Source organism: Nicotiana tabacum, chromosome 3 (genome assembly GCF_000715075.1).
Source record: "Nicotiana tabacum cultivar K326 chromosome 3, ASM71507v2, whole genome shotgun sequence".
NCBI classification, from domain to species: domain Eukaryota; kingdom Viridiplantae; phylum Streptophyta; class Magnoliopsida; order Solanales; family Solanaceae; genus Nicotiana; species Nicotiana tabacum.
The window spans coordinates 95,808,474-95,815,851 of NC_134082.1; the positions used below are offsets into that span (position 1 = coordinate 95,808,474).

Below are 7,378 nucleotides of genomic sequence, written 5' to 3' on the forward strand. Positions count from 1 at the left end.
CGAAAAGCTCCATCATAATATACTAGAGATCGATGTACCTGTGTATGAACTTCCAGCATATTATGCTGGAACTCCAACACGCGGAAAGTTCCAGTATAATATACTTGAGTATTTTTCTAAATTTTAAACAGTGTTTTCGTTCAAATTTATCTTTACATGAAAAGTGGCTAAATTTCGATTACTTTTAAAACTGTGGCTATTTTTAAATGACCACTTGTAATTCTAGCTATTTTTGAATTTCTCCCTTAGATATTCGGCCATGACAAGGCTTTATGGGGGGGGGGGGGGGCATTTGCATCTATACCCGTTTTTTGGGTTACGTTTTAACTTGTGCCCGCTTTGCAAAAATAATTGCAAGTGTACCCACTTTTTCGCGTAACTTCAGCATATGGGGCTGAAGTAGCAAAGACAATCACGCAAAACTTCAGCATTCTAGTAGATGGGACTGAAGTAGCAAGTATGCTGAACCAAGTGTGCTGAAGTTTTTGTTTTTGTAACTGGCGAACTTCAGCTCTAGAGCTAAAGTTTTTGTTTTGTAACTGACGAACTTCAGCTCTAGAGCTAAAGTTTTTGTTTTTGTAACTGGTGTAACTGACGAAGTTTTTGTTTTTGTAACTGGTAGAGCTGAAGTTTTTGTTTTATAACTGGCGAACTTCAGCTCTAAAGCTGAAGTTTTTGTTTTGTAACTGTCGAACTTTAGTTCTAGAGCTGAAGTGTTTATTTGTAACTGGCAAACTTCAGCTGTGTTGAATTATCGAAATGGCAGAATCGTCGGATCCAGAGAAGAAAATTAGTTGTTTGAAAGAGGAAGAAAGGGCAGAACATATGATAGAAGTATTCCTCGGAAACAATTCAGAAAACATCAACCCAAGAGCACGTTGTTCTTGAGGAGAAAAGTGAATGTTTAACAATCGAAAAATCTTCATGGGTTCTTGATTTTGAAAGGGGTAATCTAACCAGTGGATTCAAAGACATAGCCACTTCCATATTTCTTCTTCTGCTACTATGAATTTTCCTTTTTTTTTTTTTTCTGTTTAGTTTTGAGGTATTTTTGCAAGGTGGATGGGGAGCCAAATCACCAGCACTGCCTGTGAGTTGTACTGGAAAGAGAAATTCGTTTGGAGGAGAAGGACGAGGAGAAAATGGGCTGAAGTTGTTTAAAAAATGAGTATATATTAAAAAAAATTTAAAAAATAGGTATAGTTTAAATGGAGCGACCAAATAGAGCGCCCGTGCAATTTTTACCTTATGGGCCATTCTAGTTGGGCCCGACTTAGTTGGAAAGAGAGCCCGTCAAATGCAGACTAGCCCAAAGTTCGTCATTCACAAACCAAACACAGAAGGTCAAAGGAAAAAAAGGAAAAAGAAAAGCAAACCGGTGAGAGAAATAAGAAGACAGCAAATGGATACCTCTGCAGGCTGCAGCTCCCAGCAGGATAGGAAATGGCAGTATAATGTAATGCTATATAAATAGATTCTAGAAAAGAAAGGTGTAGAGGAATCCCATTAAAATTTGGGGCTCTATAGTTTGCTTAATTATTCGGCGACGAGAGTTGATTCCCCACAGGCACCTGCTATAAAGCAATGAGATTTACCACCTTTGATCCAATGGACTTGGATTCAGCTAAGGTATTACACTATTACTACATCTTCTTTGTCCCTTTCAATTAAGATTTCTTTCTCGTATGTTATTGGCAACTTGCTATCTGTGGTATTATTTAAAGTTTCTTATTTGTTGCACTAAGATAGGCTAGTTTCAATAAACTTCAGCCCTCCATATTCTGTTTCCCCTTTTCTGAAATTCTAATTTGAGTTGTACATGATAGTAAAAGTCTGTAGAGTCGTTATTGCTATTAGTTAGAATCTTTGTTAAACCTGATAGCGAGAGATCAAATAAACAACAGGAAACCTTCCTTTAGTCCTGTCAATCACATTCGTATGGTTACTACAAGGCAAAATCAAGAGTCTATGTTATAGGTTGCTATGGAGACTTATAATAGTTATAGTCTAGTCGAGGAAACAATTAATGTCAGACTGACCACCAAAAAGTTACTCCCTCCATCCACATTTGTCGAATACTTTTATGTTGTGAGGCACCAAAATCTCGTTCACATACTTATAAAAGATATCAGTTTATATAGCTTTCATACTTTAAATCTATTTAGCTACTGAAACTTAATAGATGGACATGATGTTTTCTCTATTAACGTAATTTTTTAACTTATGAACTGTTAAGTTTTATAGAATCACTGTCAGCATAAAATGTAGTAAAATCTAAATTCTACTCTGAGCTATAAACGAACAGAATAATAAAACTGCTAAAATTTGCTCTAATGGATGGTGAGCAATGTTACAAGTTAGTTTTTGTCTTCTGTAAGTACCTTATGTTTTACTTTCAGTTTCTTCTCAAATCAAAAGTAATAGGAAAATTATGCATGCTATCTTTCATGGGTATATCTTTTTGAGTCCCTGAGTGTACTTATTTTGTTTTCTTGGTTAACTCGGGCAAAGCTTGCGGCTGCAAAAGAGAAGTTTGGACGCGAAATCTATGTATTTGAAACATCAACAGCTGCTTCAACGCCTTCTAATGTTTACAGCAACAAGTACATTCTGTTTGATCAGTATGACTTCCTGAACAAGAGTATTTCCTTAATTCTTCAATTTGATATTTGCATAATATATTCTTCTCATTTTCTTGGGAAGTTTCCGAGGACTTCTCTGAGTTCACCCCAGAAGATTATTATCGACTTTTGGCAACTAAAAGGAAGGTAAAACATTCTTTTCGACTGTGAAATTTCAGATAAAATAACGGTCCTTAAATTTTTACATACATGAGATGATTTTCCTAGTTGGTCTCCAATAGATGAGGCCAGCAAATATCTGCTGTGTGCTTCCTTTGGAACTAATTGACATCTAAAGGCCTTAAAAAAAAATTGGCAACTACAGATCATCAGCTCCAATCCTTTGATTAGTATTCATTTTACACGCTGTTTCTTCCTTATTGACAAACTTCCCTTCTTCAATAGTTCTTTCCGTCTTGTCTATCTATTTTTTGTTATTTCCTCATCTCTCAGCAAAAAGATATACTAGACATTTGGCAATTTATGGTGTTGCAAGTTCTAACTGGTGGTATTTTTGAAATTGTCAGCAGATAAGTATTTGAAGACACGGAACAGTCGAGAGGCAGAAGAAGCTGCACGTAAAGCAAGGATTATTAAGGTTTTTAGCAGATCATTTTCTCATAATGGTTCTCGCCTGTTTCAATTCTTCATCTTCATATTTTTGGATATAGCATTGAAAAATATTACTATCATATAACTTGTGCATACACTACTTATCGTAAAAATATAATTTCTGTACACATTATCCAGGCTGTAATCAGAGTGCGGTTTCCTTATAATTATACATTGGAGGCCATATTTCATCCATCAGAGACAATCCAGAGCCTACATTACCTTCTTGCAAAAGTGGTTGCTCATCAAGAACTGCCTTTCTATTTATGTAAGGGGACCATAAACGTTTAATTATTTTTTTGGTATTTACCTTAAGAAGCATTTTGAAATGGTGAAGCTGAAGACCAAAACTTTTGATTTTTTTCATTATTTCAGATACACTCCTCCTAAGAAGCGAATAAACAACATCTCTCATGATTTCTGTTCTGCTGGATTTGTTCCTGGCGCTATTGTTTATTTCTCATATGATCTAACCAAATGTTAGTGCACTTCTATTTGGTACAGTTACTAACTTTCTAGTCAACTGTCTGGATCATATATTCCATTATAAGTTGCTCTTATTTCAATCCCGAAAAGTTCTGTTTTACATTTGGGCAGTGAAACCTGCAATGGTTCATATATTGTGATTTTAGTTGAATGGTAATGAGATGGTGTTCTATGTTTCCTGCGGCTCTTTCATCAAGAACCACCCCACAGGAAGGTTGGGCCTATAAACACTTTTGAGCCTGAGATGATTCATATGAGTCTTTCCTCTTGACAAATCGTGATAAATGCTTCCATATAGCCCTCTGCTTTTAATTCTCAGAGTCATTTGTTACTTAACAGCCACCTTGCCCCCCTTTTTTCATCATTAGAACCCCGAATTTTCTTTGGTATTTTGCCTGTCCAATGGTATTTACTGCCGTTCTGTGTTTGTTTGTGTACTACTTATCCTGTTTTATTTCATCTACTGCTGATGTCTTTCACAACTATGAGGGTTGTTTTTCGCGTAACCCATTTTCCTTTCGCTTATGTATCCTTAACAATCAAATTAATCTAATGGCTTTTCTTATTTTCAGGATATGATGGTGCTGCAACTGGCCCCCTATCTTCAAGAAGAGGTCATGACTTTGCAAGGATTGCAATCTGTAACAGATAAGATAGAGTCCGATGAACCCACCAGAAATGAATCTTCAATAACCACCCGACGGCAGCGGGAGCGGGATACGTCCTGGATTCGGTCAACTGACTTCGGACATTTTGACCGGAGTCTATCGACAAATTTAGGAGAAAAATTGAGATTTTGATTTCTCAAAATAAAAAATAAAATAGATTTAGGAGAATGAAAGAATAATGTCCATCTTGGAGAATGAAATATTAAATTCTACAATATTCATGTAAGTTTTTTACAGAATATCTCTCAAAATTTATAATATTTATTAGAACTGATCAATGGAACAGTAATTCGAAGCTTTGCTGAGCTTCGATGGTGAGCTTCAATGGTGAGAGAGTCGTGAACTTCACGCCATGAAAGGCCACAATAAGAGAAGAGAAAAAGATGAGAGAACTTTCCAGAATTTCTCAATTGAATTAAGAAGAAAATGAGTGGAACCTCCACTATATATAATTGAACAACTAAGAGCTAATTAACTAACTAGGCCGGCTAACTAACTTTCTAGTTAGTTAGCTGATTGGTACAACTGTCAGCTCTAACTAACTAATGACTCCACTAACTCCTAACTAATTGATCAATATACATAATTAATCTTAACACCCCCCTCCCCAAGTTGGAGGTGTGGTGAACATAGCTAACTTGCCCAATGTAGCACCGTGTTTGATCCCAGTCAAGGCTTTAGTTAAGATATCTGCAAGCTGGTTGTCTGTTCTGATATGATGGAGAGAAATTAAGCCTGCTTGTAATTGGTCACGCACAAAATGATAGTCTACCTCTATGTGCTTGGTCCTCTCGTGGAATACTGGGTTCTTTGCAATGTGCAAAGCAGATTGGCTATCATAGAAGACTGAAATAGGCAAGGAAAATGGAACAGTCAATTATTCAAACAATCTGCTTAGCCATACCAGTTCTCCCACAACTTTCCTCAAAGCTCTGTATTCTGCTTCTGCAGAAGATAGTGATATGGTCTCTTGTTTCTTAGACTTCCAACTAATAGGACTGTTACCTAGTAGAACCAGATAACCTGTGATAGACCTCCTAGAGTTTGGGCAGGCTGCCAATCAGAGTCACAATATGCCTTAACTGTGTGATCCCCATCCTTTGACATGAAAATTCCCAAGGTAGGATCATTCTTTAGGTATCTTAGCAAGTGAAATGCTGCTTTTAGGTGAGATTCTGTGGGCTTCTGCATGAATTGGCTTAAGTGTTGAACACTGTATGCTATGTCCAATCTGGTGTTGGTTAAGAAGTTTAGCTTTCCTACTAATTTTCTGTAGTAAGTGGGATCTTGCAGTATGCTCTGTGAGCACGTGATTTTTGCCCTATATGTATTACTCCAACAAATTCAAAACAAATGATTTCTTTCAGTGTTGGCAATTTTGTTGGATTTCGTGGCATTTTCTGTTAATTATTCGCATTTGTCTGTGCACATTTATTTTATTTAATTCATGAAAAATACAAAAAATATGTTGCATCTGCATTTAGGATTTAATTTTATATTTTTAGATTAATTAGTAAATTAGTTTGTTTATAAAAAAGGGAAAATCATAAAAATAATTCATTTTTGAATTTTACTTTTTAATTTTGAATTGTATAGTTTTCTTTAAATTTAGGATTTGATTAATTATTGTAAATACCATGATGAGTGATTAATCTAATTGGGTATGTTAATTTAGTTTAAAAATTATTATTTAATTTAGGTTTTATTTATTTTTGAAAAAAAAAAGAGAAGAAGAATTTTGAAATTGAAAAAATGAAAAGAAGGAAATGAAAGAAGATCTAAATCTGGGCCAAAATCAATCCACATTTCCCCAGCCCAAACGAAAACTATCCAATACCCGGCCCAAACCACCCTAACCCGGTCCAGCTTCCCCCCCAAACGAAACGACGTTGTTTCATGGACAATAGATCAGGACCGTCGAGGTTTCTTGATCGGACGGTCTTGAAGCCCGGGTCATGTGATATTTAAATGTCCAAACGTTCCCTACCCCCCTCTCACTTCTTTCACTCCTCTCACCATCCCTGTCGGAACCGCCGACCGAAAATCGTCTCCGCTGGCGGCGGTGCTCCGATCGACCCCAAACTTACACCAAATACCCTCCTCCATCTCCCCATCCCAGATCCGCACCCCTTTTCCCTCAAATCGAACCCCAACTATTCGAATCTCAATTCAAAACCTCAAACCCTAACCGCCGCCCTAGAATTTCCAACCCCTGCCCGGCGGCGGAGCTCGAACACCACCCAAAATCTAGCCATGCAACCATCACCATTCCCTTAACCCCAATCCACCACCATTTCTCCCCAAATTCTCACCAAACCAGGTCCAAATCAAATCTGAGAACGAAGAAGGAGACAATCTGGCAAGCTGTCATGTTTTCTATGAACGATGCGGCTCGAGACTAGTATTATTCATCTGTTCTCAAAGAGAACACGCGGGTAATACCAGTTTCGGGTCAAGTCGAAGTCGCCTGAGGTTGCCCAAGTTCTGTCCGTTTGATTTCCTAGGTATTTCTGTTTTTGCCCTTTCATCTCTATCTTCTGTTTATTCGTATACTCGCACCTTTCTGCTTCTTCTCTTTTCTGTCCGTTTTCTGTTCACCTGTCCCTCTCATTTTCTTCTAGTTTCTTTACTTTAATTTTGAGTTTGAATGGGGTGAAGTATTAAAACACTGAATATTGTTTTCTTTGGTAAGCTTTACAGTTTTTCTGGTAGAAGTTCTCATGAATTTTGTTGTAACTTGTGCATATTGCCTGTTTTAGTTCTGTTTGTGTTCCTAATCATATATTTGGCTCTGGTTAATTAGAATCGTAGCTCGTTGTTTTAATCTGAAAAGAGAGCTTAGTTTATTCAGGTAATTTTGTTCTTCTAATTTCAAAATGAGCTTTTGATATTGTTTGGGCTTTGGGGTCATTTCTGAATCCTTCATAGGGGCCTGTTAAGTGTTGGGCAAACCTGATCCATCAACACTTCAAATTGGGTTAATCTGATCCA

The 7,378-nt window shown here is 36.9% G+C and overlaps 1 long non-coding RNA gene across 4 annotated transcripts; it reads left to right on the top strand.

Annotated features, from left to right (window-relative positions):
- The first annotated feature begins 1,237 nt into the window (after positions 1 to 1,237).
- Positions 1,238 to 4,589, top strand: LOC107804262 (uncharacterized). 4 transcript variants are annotated; one of them, XR_001652229.2, is made up of 7 exons: positions 1,239 to 1,629; positions 2,512 to 2,621; positions 2,704 to 2,768; positions 3,152 to 3,219; positions 3,372 to 3,501; positions 3,609 to 3,731; positions 4,292 to 4,589. It is a non-coding gene; the product is annotated as an uncharacterized LOC107804262 (long non-coding RNA). The 4 variants fall into 4 exon arrangements; XR_001652230.2 differs by having other exon boundaries at positions 1,238 to 1,629; positions 2,512 to 2,768; positions 3,609 to 3,712; XR_001652228.2 differs by having other exon boundaries at positions 2,512 to 2,768.
- The last annotated feature ends 2,789 nt before the right edge of the window (positions 4,590 to 7,378 follow it).